This window comes from Pyrgilauda ruficollis, unplaced genomic scaffold (genome assembly GCF_017590135.1).
Source record: "Pyrgilauda ruficollis isolate IOZ18807 unplaced genomic scaffold, ASM1759013v1 scaffold79, whole genome shotgun sequence".
NCBI classification, from domain to species: Eukaryota; Metazoa; Chordata; class Aves; order Passeriformes; family Passeridae; genus Pyrgilauda; species Pyrgilauda ruficollis.
The window spans coordinates 3,890,290-3,902,731 of NW_024529821.1; the positions used below are offsets into that span (position 1 = coordinate 3,890,290).

The following is a 12,442-nucleotide window of genomic DNA, read 5'->3' on the forward strand; positions in this document are numbered from 1 at the left end:
CGCCGACACGTCGGTGCCCTGGGGAGGATGCAAGGCCGCCTCGGGCCGGGCCAGGCCTCCCCGCCAGCCTCCACGTCGGCGCCGCGACCGCGGCGGAGGGGCCGCCCCCCGTCCCCCGTGACTCACTCCGGCCGGTGCCCGCTCGCCCGCCCTTCTGGAGAAACGGAGCGCTCCTGGGAGAACGGCGCGGCGCCCGCCCCGCCGCCTATATAGGCCGGGCCGCTGCCAATCCCCGGCCCGCACGTCAGCGGGACATGCCCCTTCCCGGCGGGGCCGGCCCGCCACGCGTGCCCTGAGCCGCCGGGGACGCCCCGCTGCGGCCGAGCGGTCCGGGAGCCTGCGGCTCTGCTGGCGGCCCCGTCCCCGCACGGCAAGGGAAGCGAATCGCGGGTGGCTACCGCCGCTCTGCGCCCTCTGGACCGCGCCGCCGCCGGCTCCTCGGCTGATATCCGCGGCACAGGCCCTTTGCACCTTCCCTGCGGATGCACCGCGGAACGCGCCTCCCGACCGCAGCCCAGCGGCAGAGGGGGCTGGGGCTGCTGTAACACCGAACCGCCCGCGGGCCCTTACCTAGCCCCGCGACGGCCCCAGAGCTCCGGATTACTCACTTTGGTCAAGCCCGGTTTCACGCAGGGTTAGTGAGCAGTGGCTCATGAGGGTTCTGATCAGCCTGAAAACCACGGCTTAGAGAAGAGAGCGAACAGCTGGGGCTCCTGCCCGCTCCCCCGAGTGGAGAGGGACAGCGAGGCCCCAGCCCCCAGAGGCCCCTTGATCCACCTCCTCCTGCACAGACTGTGTCAGAGCAGCAGCTACCCCAAGTGAGGCTGCAGGCAGGCAGAAGGGGCAAGGTAAGAGTAGAAAAAAAAAGTTAAAACCACAGAAAACCCTCAAAACCACAACACACTCCTATACCCCAGAAAAGTTAAAAAGAGTCCCTCTTCTTATTCCAGTCTCTAATTTGGAAATAGGGAAGAGTAAAGGAGGTGAAAGGCAAGCCAGCAAGCACAATACCCTCCTTTCCTGCATAGAGGATGTTTATCACTTTGTGCAATATAGATGTTTTTAATTATTTGCTCTGCACCCTCAGGGAACCAAGCAAAAAACCCAGTCCCATTCCCATCACTGTAAAAATACATCAAATTTGAACTGATTTTTGCATTACCTCATTTTCCTACACGGCATTAATCTTTCTCATAATTCATAACTTACACTTAGTGACTGGTTTTCTCATTCCCACCTTGAGAGAGAGCACTCCCAGATCCTAGCAAACAAAACGAAAGCTGCTCTGTGGAGCTCTGACCACAAAAATCTGAGGTCTTTGGGTTAACTACTTTTGAGTACATGCAGTAAATTTTAGAGATTTCATGCACTGTATTTATGGAAACATAGATGGTATTTAGCCTTTAGTAAATTTAATACTTATTAATAAGAGTAGATTTCTCAATTTCTCCTCTTTTTATCTTATGGCTGGTAGGACATCATCAAAGCACTTGAATTTTTTGACACAAACGATTTATAACTATAAATAAAGATACACTTGTGAGTGAAATCAGGAAGTCTGCTAAACAGAGGAGAACAGCCATCAAGAATTGACACCATGGCCAGGCACCTCTGTGATCTATGTCCCCCAGCCCAGCCTCTCCTCAGAAAGTCTGTTATCTCTGGGAGGATGCAGGAATACCACTCCAGGCACGGGGTTCTCCACAGAAAGGCAGCAACCACTGCTGCCACATCATATCTGCTGCAGGAGCTGGCTCTGGCTGCTCTGACACAAACCACCTGGGCTGTGGGTGCCACAAGCACCACTAAGGCCCCCCGACAAGGCATTTGGTGGTTCATGCAAAAGCAGAGCTCCAGGGACCTGGGCAAACCTCAGCACCTCCAGACTTTGGGCAGCAGCTGCAGTGCAGGGTGTTGTAATTTGGGACTCAGGACCTTGCTTAAGGTGCAGATGCTTTTCAGGTGCTTTTGCTCCCTCATGTTTATCTCCCCAGCGCAAAGCTCCTCTCAACACTCTAACTTCCAATTAACTCTAACGTAAGTACCACAATCCCCTGTGCCAGGGAACCAGAGAAGCATCACAACCTCCAGCCTACAGCATCACACCAAGGCATCAACATCATTCTCCCTTAACTCCACCTCATTATTTGGTTTAGCAGGGCCCTCTGTGGGGACATGCCACCTTGTGCCTCTGGGATAACAGCATGGTCCTCTCCTGCTTTCTCTATAGAGTGCTGCTGCAGCCACAGGTTGCCAGATCATTATGGATTTCTTGCTTCTATCACAGCTTCCTCTCCAGGCCTGCTTAAGAGGCAATCCTCCTCTGCCTGTTGCTCTTCCTTTATTTGTAGTTGCAAGTGGTGGGAGGGAAGTCTGCCAGTCCCAGAAGCTACTGGAAGGCCTGGAGCACCTCACTGTGTGCCACCCTCAAAGAATGATTTCTGCTGAAGGAAATATGTCACAAGCTGTTCTCCTTAGAGGAAGATCTTCCACAGGGAAAGAGGTGTGTGTATGGGGGGAAGAGCTCACCTTTCCTCCCACATTCAGTAAGTGCAATATACTGTACATGGACAAAAACACATTTAGAGGGTGCCAGGAGGCTTATTTCAGCCTCCTGCTCCCACCAGCACATCGACCATCCGTGTTCCATCCCATACCTTTTCTTCTATGAGGCTATGGAGTCTGGGTAGAGAGGGGTTTGCAGGGATTGCTTCAGGTCTGTTCTGTCTACTTACTTGTCCAAAACTGCAGTCTCATATTAAAAAATAAATTAAAAATATACTTGTCATGGAGAAGTGTATAACATGGCTCCTCTATAAGCCACGTGCAGGAATTTTTGGTAGCTGAGGGGAATGGAGACAGAAGAAAGTAACCAACCCCTTGACAAACACTAACCTACTACTCTCCCTCAAGCAACCTGTATTTGGGCAGCATTACAACAGGCCCAAATTGCATGGCTTGTTAGAATAAAGGAAAAAGAAGCCTCCCAAAGAGAGCACCAAAGGGTGGCGGAAAGGGTAAAGGATTGGGCAGTATGTAGTTTCCATGGCTTATCAGGCTGGCAGCTCATATCACCAGTCTGAGGGAGGACACAAACGGGACCAGCAAAAACATCAAACACACACTGAGAGATAAAAGTAACACCGAACTGGTTTGGGGCTTGTTTTTTTGGAACATGTGTTCACCCATGTGAAGGCAAGGTTAAGGAGTTAAGAAGCTTTCCATGATCACTTCACCCCAGAGCTCTTGGGGAAGGGAAAGAGGGAAAGGAAACTGCACCTTAAACTACTGGAGCAAAAAGGCTGGTCTTTCCTGGCACATCTACCCATGGCTGAGCTGGGATTTTGCAAAGCATTTCTTCTAGCCTATTCGTATTTTCTGTTGTTATAACAGAGTCCTATTTTTCCTGCCAGAAACCAAAAGCCTTATTTGGAAAGCAACCCAAGTATGTTCCACAGAGTGTGTGCTGTGATTTTATTTCCTGTTAAATATAACTTCAGATTTCTAAAACTGTACAAATAAGCACCCTTTTTGTACTCTGGGTGCTTATCCCACACCCTCAAGTCAGAGAAGACCACAAAAGAGCTACCCCCTGAAAGCATCCATTTCAGCACATCCCTTGCCAGTGGCACTAAGAGAAAAGGGTTGGGGGTATACTTTGCATCACACTAGAAAAAGCAAGCAAAAGAGGATTCAGGATGCAGGGCACTTGTATGGCAGACAGTACTGAGATTCTCAGCCAAAGCAGGATACGTGTCTCAGCTCCACAGCTATCGCTGTGGCTCGCCAGGGGATCTTCCAACAGAACATTTGCATTTCTACAGAAAATCCCTGTTAAACCGAAGTTAGGAGTCAAACTATATAGATAGTTCTACTAAGAGAATGAAAAAGTTTCATCATAAGAAATGACTGAACTTGAGTCCACATTGCTTATGTCCCTGACTTTGAGCCTAGTTTTTACTTATTTGCCATGAGGAAGAAAAGTTCCAGGGATGTGCAAATCAGACACCTACCTCCCCCATTCACACATCAATGCTGGGAAGAAATGATTCTGTAGGCTAAATTCTGCCCCTTGGCTGTACTTAATGCAGCTCCACCATCTTGAGAGGCCCACTGTAAATACCCAATTAGAGAATTATAGGTAGAAAGAGAAAAGTCTCCCCAAGCCTAGACACTAATCCCAGCTCCAACCACTTAGTGACACTGTGAAGAAGAGAGGGTGGTGGAAGGAGGATGAGTGGCTGTGTGTTTGTCTCACACAGGATCTGGGTGGTATAAAATATAAAATACAGGGTCCCAGGTGGGTGCAACACCCCTTGCCTTTCTCCTGGTAACCTACATTGTTTATTGAGGGCAATGCTCTTGCAGGAACAGAAGAGCTGACTGGATATTAAAGGAAAATGACAAACCTCAGCAGAGCTCTCAGGCAAATATGGGTCTTTAAAATACTTATTTCATGGGCACTCTGACAATAAAATTATGCAACCATCACTTAGCAAAGAATATAGACACTGCCCTTCCTAGCCTATCACAGGGTGCCCTATAACATAGTATTACATATTATGTTATATGCCCCTAATATATAAAGGGGCATGCAGAATAGGTAGGAAGAACAGGAGCAACTTACTGGTGTGAGAGTTCTAGTGTGAACAAGGAGCATCAGGCCTTCTGACTGCACAGGGAGGAAAAGCTGCTGGTTTTACACAGGGACACTGTGAGAAAATGAGATTTAATGGAAAAAAAAAACCAAAAAAGAAGCCAGTAAAGAGACTCAATCTCTGCTCTTAGATTTGCTGAACTGACCAGCAAAATTCTCTTGGTTGCCCTGGCTGTGCACATACACACACAGCATCTTGATTTTCTCTGTGGACTCGTTATCTTATTTCAAGTTGTTCAGAATGCTGTGATCCTTGGATGTCAGGTGCTGTGACAAAACAAATGCCTTTTCAGAGATGAGAAAGAAAAAAAAAAAAAATCAATGGACAGTTTAATAAAATCAATTCAAAAGCAAAGCAGAAGGAAGCCACAGAGGACCAGTCTGTGTCTGCCCTTCCACTTGCACTGTGAGAGAAATCTGATTTAACATAAACTTGGCTTTCAAAAAGTTGCAAAGGAGTAGAATTTTTAAGGAGTAGAAGAAAATTGCAGGTTCCTGGCCTTGGGGAGCCAATAAACATTTTCATGAGGAATAAACATGGGGGATAAAGTAAAATACACTATCTTCCAGTTTCACAGTAAAGCAAAACACTGTTTTGACTCAAAATGGAAAAAGTGATTCAGAAATATATTCCAAATATATTGCCTGGAAAGTGATAACAGCACAGAAATCACAGAAATTCAGAATATCTGGCAACACAAGGAGGTCAGAGACTCTGGGGCCTGCTCAAAGCAGGGTCAGACCAGGGCATTCAGAGCTTTCCTCACTCAGGTCTTGAAAACCTCCAGAGCTGCACAAACTTTCTGGGCACCCTATTCCAATAGCTGACTATCCTTACTGTGAGAAAAGGTTTCTTACTTGCAGTTAGAACTTCAAATTTCAGTGCTGGCTCTTTATGCTGATCTGAACCTGGTTTTTAGTTTAAATTACCACCACACTGTGTGCTTATCACTCCCAGGTGCTTTCAGAGGGGTGCTGCAGAACTGCTTGCCATTCTACATTGCAGAAGAACAAAAATCTTCCACAATTAGAGAGCTGAAAGGCGCTTTCCAAAGCCTGCTAATATCCCAGTTACCAAGAAATGAGGATTTTGGAGGTACTGCAGAGCAAAGCATGCACTATTTTTTTTTCTCTTCTTCAAATGGAAAGTTTCACTTTGCTCTCCTTTGGCTACTGGGTTGAAGTTCTTTTGTTTACCTTTGAGTGTCTCCTGATCTCTCTCCATTGGCCACTGCAATATAAAATGAACACGTGGCAATTTTTTTTAAAGAAATGCTGCCAGCAGCTCTCATGCACTGTACATCACCTAGCTTGAAAAGGCAAGGAATTTGCAAGCCCTAAACTTACCATTTTCCACATTAACTGTCCTATTCTTAGAAAATGTAAAGTCACCTGTGTCCCAAACTCAAACCTGTCACCAGACCCACTAAGACCCTCCTCCAGGTACTCTTAAGCTGATGTTTTGCAGGGCAGAATTTAAGTACTTGCTTTCAGCAGTTTATAAAGACGACAACAACCACTTCTTTTCATATTGATTGGAAAAATATATACAGAAAATAAAGAAAAGAAAAAAGAACAGTGGCAAACTAAATGAAACCTCCCCAGTGCCACTTTTCAGGGGAGGAGCAGAAAAATTGCAACTTAAGCAAAAATGCAAACAGACATTTGGTTTTGTCCATTTTCTTTGGGTTACAGTTCTTTTTAATCTTGCTTAGCTACTTTGATTCGAGGTATGATATAAAAAAAACCTCAGCAAAGTTGTTCAAGGCTCCTTGAAAGATTTTAAAGATTCCTCAGCTCCTAATGTTTATTGGATAACGAAGACTCAAAAGAACGCCAGAGCTCCATTTTTATAAACTTCTATGTGCTCTGGTATGTTTTGCTCTGAATTCCAGTTTCCCAAGTCACATGGCTTCACGAGACTCTCTAATTCTGTAAATTTTATTTTTCTTTATTTCTATCTTTCAGTTGCAATAAGCAGCTTAAAATTACAACCTAGAAAAGTCAGCGTCATTGTGACAAACAAAACACTTGAAAGAATAAAAGCCTGAAACTTGCAGGGAGGCTAGTGCTTTGTTTGGAGCAGGACAGAACTACTTAAAAATGAAAAAAAAACCACCTTCAGTTTGGCAACAATTCCTCTGAAAAAGCATTAAAGTAAATATCTGATTCCAACTGCCACTTTGGAAAAGCAATGCTCGGACCCGCACTATTTAAGCACTGCCTTCCCTTTGTCCTATTCATAGCACATGCAACAGGGGCTCAGCATATCCACAGACAAGCACTAATTCCTAATCTCTACTAGGCCAAGCAAAAGGCTCTTCATGTGTTAGACAGAATTACATCACGGTGATCTAAACTGACAGTGAAAAACCCAGACAGTCTTCCCTTCCAAATTTGCAAGGCCACTCTATGCCTGCTATGAAAGGAGAGAAATACAGCTAGGGAGAACTCAGAGTAAAACTATTCCCCCTAATTGTTACAAATAATATTATTTTATGCTTAAAACTCCTTTCCATAACGGAATCATTCCCAGTTCTACCCTGCTGATCTTTGGGCTGAACTAGAACAGGACACGAACAATTTTGGGTACAATTTTTTTGTTTTGATACCTCATGCTGCTCAGTCCTCCACCCACTTGGAATGGTGTCCTGAGCAAGATGAGTTTTCAAATAAAGTAGAGGGGTAATGTTTCCTAAATTTGTAAGAACTTCTAACCTTCTGTAAATATTCGCTGCTTGCTCTCATTTTACCTACAGCTATGCTGCAAGCAACAGAGCCATCTACTCAGGATTTTCATTTAATGAAACTATTTATAAGAGTAAAAATTCACTTTTAAGCTTCTTCAATGCTACACAACCAGCTCTACTTTTAAGCAATAGTCATACACCTAAAACTTGCTATTCTCCAGACATTCCAAGGGTCCTTGTAAGACCAAACACCTAAATCCCAGCACACTGCACCAACTGCTGAAGTATTCACTTTGAAAACAAAGGCATATGCACTAGCAGGTCAACCATAATATATTCCCATTCCCACTCTCACCCTGCCTGCTCTGGCAGCTGTTCTTTTCAGCTTTCCTTTCAACTGCTCCAGCACAGGTTTACATTCAACTTTATCACTGGTACAGAGATAACAGCCAACTTACTTTCTCCTGAGCAATGGAAACTGCTGGGGCCTGCTGTAGAAACAGCAGAACCCTGCTGTCCTCTTTCAGAAAGGCAGAAGTCAGGCAGTCTACACCATTTCCAGTGCCCACTGGAGACACAAAAATGCCCCTCAACTTCTGGGGCAAGCAGTAATAGGTCCACTGCAATTATTCCTGGTCTCCTCCCCCAAAGTGGCTTTCCCTGGCTTTGCCTTTGTCCCTGCAGTGGGGAAATATTAATTCCATCCCTTACTCTCTTCCTTTTTCCTAACTCAACCCATGTACCCATCCCATGCCTGAGGTCCCTGTTCTGGCCACACAGCCTGCCCTTGGCTTTGTTTGTCACTCATCTTTGGCAAATATCCAGTTTATTTTTTGAAATACCCAGTTCAATTCCCAGTGCCATAAATGTAGGGATAGACAAAAACACAGGACTACAAAAAAGCAGAAGAGAAGTAGCAAGTGATGCTACAGCAGGTGGTACCACCTGAATCCAGCACTGGCCATCAAGGCAGTCGGTGCTCCTCTGAGAAAAAAGCCTCTGCAGATTTTTCAGCAACTTGCTGTAAAACCTTTGAAATATCAGTCAACCCAAGCCAGCATGGGTGGGGAAAAGGGGCAAGGGAGTAATGCCTGTGCTGTGTGCCAATACCTGGAACCAAGCCTGAAATCTGAATGATGTAAGAAGATTATTTGTTATCCAATCCCTGATGAAAAGCATGCCAGAGGTTACCTTTGTGACAGTCAGCTATACCTGCCTCATGGTATTTACTGGGACATATGATACCAGCAACCTTCCTTTAAAACCAGAATCCTGACATGTGACCGGGAGTCAGACAGCACTTCATGGGCTTTGAGAGAGATCTCAACAAGCAACTATCAATTCAATAACACAGAGAGAAAACTGGGTCCTGCCTCCTCCAAACAGGATTGGAATAGTCATAACACGACAGGGTTCCAAGTCTTTCCTCCTTAAAATCCAGTTATTTGCTGGGATGTTGCTGAATTCAGGGCACACAAGTATCAATTACCATGACATGAGGACTCCCAGAAACTTTCCTTCACAGGTATGTCTCTTGCAGGTAAAAGATGTGGCATACACACAAGTTATACATGTGTGGATACTTTTACCAGAATCACACTGACATACATTTATAAGCAAGTTCCTTACAGAATTCTGTTTCTTGGTTTTGCTTTGTTTCCATGTTTGAGTTTGTTTTGTTGTTGGGGTCTTTTATTCCGGGAGGAGGGATGGGTGTGTGACTTTTTTTTCATTAACACTAAATAAATCTATCTGTTCCATCCCCAAACTTTTCCCAAGTGGTTCTTTCATCACTGAAAACTTGTCAGTAAAACAGCAAAACTGTTGCTAGAAAACAGCTCCAGACACTGTGCTGTGGAGTGTAAGAGAATCTGGTACTACTTCCATTCTGCATCATGTAAATCCATTTTATTTTGCAATTACATCAAATAACATCATTTAAGGGAGGTCGCATAAATATGCCTGTGCTATTGAATCCTCTCAAAGGCAAAACTTTTCCTGTGAGTCACCATTTCTTTGCGTCTTGCAGCTCCTGAACCAATCCCTTCCCTTCTTCTAGTGCTGTTTTTCCACTGAAGTTAAACTCATTATGACTTCCTCTAGATGAGCCTTTTGTGGTCTATCTTTTCTCTCAGGTTTCTCCCTGGATTTTTTCTGCCTGCTGCTTTGCAAGTGCCTCTTTTGTGCCTCTAGCTGGACATATCTCCTTGCTCCAACCCCTGCTCCTCACAAAAGAGTGACATGCTTCCCCCGCTGCCTCAGCAACACAGCCAGCTCCCACAGGCCAGGCAGCTGTGGCCAAGGTCAGCCCTCTGCACCCACACGAGTGCTTACGTGTACTTAAGGTACTCACATGCTAATACATCTAGAAATAAGTTGTAAAATATTAGTAGGTATCATTGAGGCTTGAGAGATCTGCCAGATGCAAGATTCAACAACACAGAACCAGTTGTGAGAGACAAGTGAAGTCTAGCAGCAGGATCAGAGAAGTATCTGTGTTATATGGCAGCTGCCAGAAGCGATTCCTGTACCTCTGCAAGACTGCCAGGAAAATATCAGACCTTGTGTAGGTAGAAACACCACAGATCACCTAAATGAAGGACAAATTAACTATTTCAGCTTTAACACACCTTTTTTATGAAACAAACTCAGAACACTAATCACAGCCTGATTACTCTTCCTTGTTGCAATTAAACCTTAAACACATAAATCCTTTAGCAACTCAGTTTTTCCCCTTGCTTTGGCTGGAACTTTTCCTCCCCATTTATTGATCCATCTTTTTCCAACCTTTCTGATTTCCTCCCACTGAAGATGCACCATGAGAGCTAAGGTCCAACATGAGTTCACAGAAGGAAGACGTGGAAAAAGATCACTAGAGTCATTAGGCATTCAGGACTTATCATTTAAGATGGGAAGGCAAATCACAAGATTTTAATAGATTGTTTATATCCTAAAAATCTGCTTTCTTTTAAAGCTAAAGGGCAGATAAATACAAATATAAATACAAATCTCTCAGGTCTAATTCCACATGCAGGATAAGCTAGTAACCCAAAATTGTTCTTCTAAACCTAAGAATATCTAAAATGGAAAGAGCTCTTGAAAGAAGCCCTAGATCCTTGACTTAATCACCAGTCTAGCATGAACACCTGGAGGCCAGAGAACACCTCCATGTGTTCTAAGTCATCTGTAATCCCTTTCCCAAGAGGCCCTACTGACCAGGGCTCTCCCTTCCACTCCAAATGCAATCTCACAGGCCACAATCAACACCACAGACCCTGCAGGAATAGCTTCTAGACCAAAAGCCTAGAAAAAACAGTAAGTAAAATAAAAAAACACGAGCAAAGCCCAACAAGCTACACAACAGCATCCTGCTTTCAAAGGCAGGGTATTAGGAAGAGGAACAGAGACTTAATCCTGCAACTGGGTTTTATTTTCCTGTCTCTTCTTTATCTTTTCTCATATTTTAATATAGCAGCACTGTATTTCTGCACAGACACATGCTGCAGAAGCTCTGCAGGCCCTGGGCCTCTCAGCACCATGCTCCTGGACAAGTCAAACTTATTACCTCCTGGTGAACACCCCTTTCTCAGCCTGCTTTAAAAACCCTCTTGCAGTTTCTTCAGTGGTACACAGAATCCCAGAATCACAGACTGGTTTGGGTTGGAAGGGACCTTAACCACCATCCAATTCCACCCCGTGTCATGGAAGGAAACCTTCCACTAGGCCAGGCTGCTCCAAGTCCTGTCCAACCTGGCCTTAAACATTTCCAGGGATGGTGAAGCCACCCCTACTCTGTATATCTTTGTCAAGACTGTAACAGCATTTCCCTAAAGGTTCAAAATACCCATGGGAACACTTACCAGTCTCATTATTTCACTCTGAGGTTTATTTTATAAGCTCTGCACAATACAGGCCTGAGGATTTCCTTCTGTAGAATTCTTGAATACAAAATAAAACCATTGTTGAGTGACTTTTGTTCAAAGAGAAACATTTTCACATATATATGATACTCTACAGAAACCCACCACTGAAATTAACAAAACCCTCCCAGTTATGGTAAGTGAACCATTCATTCATAAGGGAAGGCTTAGATTGGATATTGGGGAGAAGCACAGGCTACCCATCAGTCACCATCCCTGGAGTGCTGGAGATGTGTGGATGTGGGAATGGGTCAGTGGTGAACACAGCAGTGCTGGGTGAAGGGTTGGAATTGATGATGTTGGAGGTCTTTTCCATCCTAAATGATCCTGTGATTCTAACCACACACCTGCATTCAGAATGTTTGAACATTCTGAACTGGTCCCAGTGCCACTGCTGACTACTCTGACCATCAGACTGGAGTAGTGATTGAAGGAATTACCCAAATTTTCACAGCAGCACAATCCTAAGTGCATTTGTACCAGCTTAACAAGCTTCTATATACAAAGAGAACAGTATGCTTTGGAACAGGCAGTAACACCTGAAATACTGTAACCAGTGAAACATCCCAATTTTCTTCAAAAAGGTGCAAACTGCACAGTTTGCCTTGTCTGGGATGGCTCCCACTCAGATAACAGCTATGGAAAGCCCAAGGTTACAAAGCTCTCTTCTAACAGACCATACTATCTTCAGAGGCAGCTTAATGTTAAATGGAAAAAGACCAGCTACTTGACTAAGAATAACCACCCTTAACCTACCAAAATCAAGTTACTATTGTTACCATTACGCTCTGCAACAACCAACAACAACATTATGATCCAATTCTAGTTCAAGGGGAAACCTCCCTCATCATCCCAGTCTAGGTAAGTGAGACTAATGAAAAAGTAGGGACCATAATGACCTTCAAAATCATAAGAAGATATGTCAATTTTTTTACCCTATCAGGCAAAACTAGGGGAGAGATGAAAAAGAAGCCAACAGAAAAAATTAGTTTAACTCACAACAAACGAGGAGACAGGAGTGTGTATCACACTATCAGCTGTATCACCAGAATGAGCTACATATAACAAACCTGGAGCAATCTTTAACTGTTTCTTATAGAAGCTACTTGGAAAACTGTCCTTTGAGAATGATCTGGACTTACTTTGCAGCAGTGGCAAAGCTCAGGCTGGCTGGT

At 44.5% G+C, this 12,442-nt stretch overlaps 1 protein-coding gene across 3 annotated transcripts in view; it reads right to left on the bottom strand.

The window, feature by feature from the left end:
• The window catches only part of LOC121364091 (high density lipoprotein binding protein), a 38,730-nt gene that overhangs the window by 24,507 nt on the left and 1,781 nt on the right, over positions 1–12,442 (bottom strand). Inside the window, exon 1 of one of the 3 annotated variants that reach the window (XM_041487068.1) lies at positions 11,208–11,226. The exons of 1 other annotated variant lie outside the window; for it this stretch is intronic. The gene's annotated coding sequence lies outside the window, so the exon portion shown is untranslated. Of the gene's footprint in view, positions 1–126; positions 253–11,207; positions 11,227–12,442 lie in introns of those variants that run through there. One more of the 3 variants, XM_041487065.1, reaches the window with a different exon arrangement.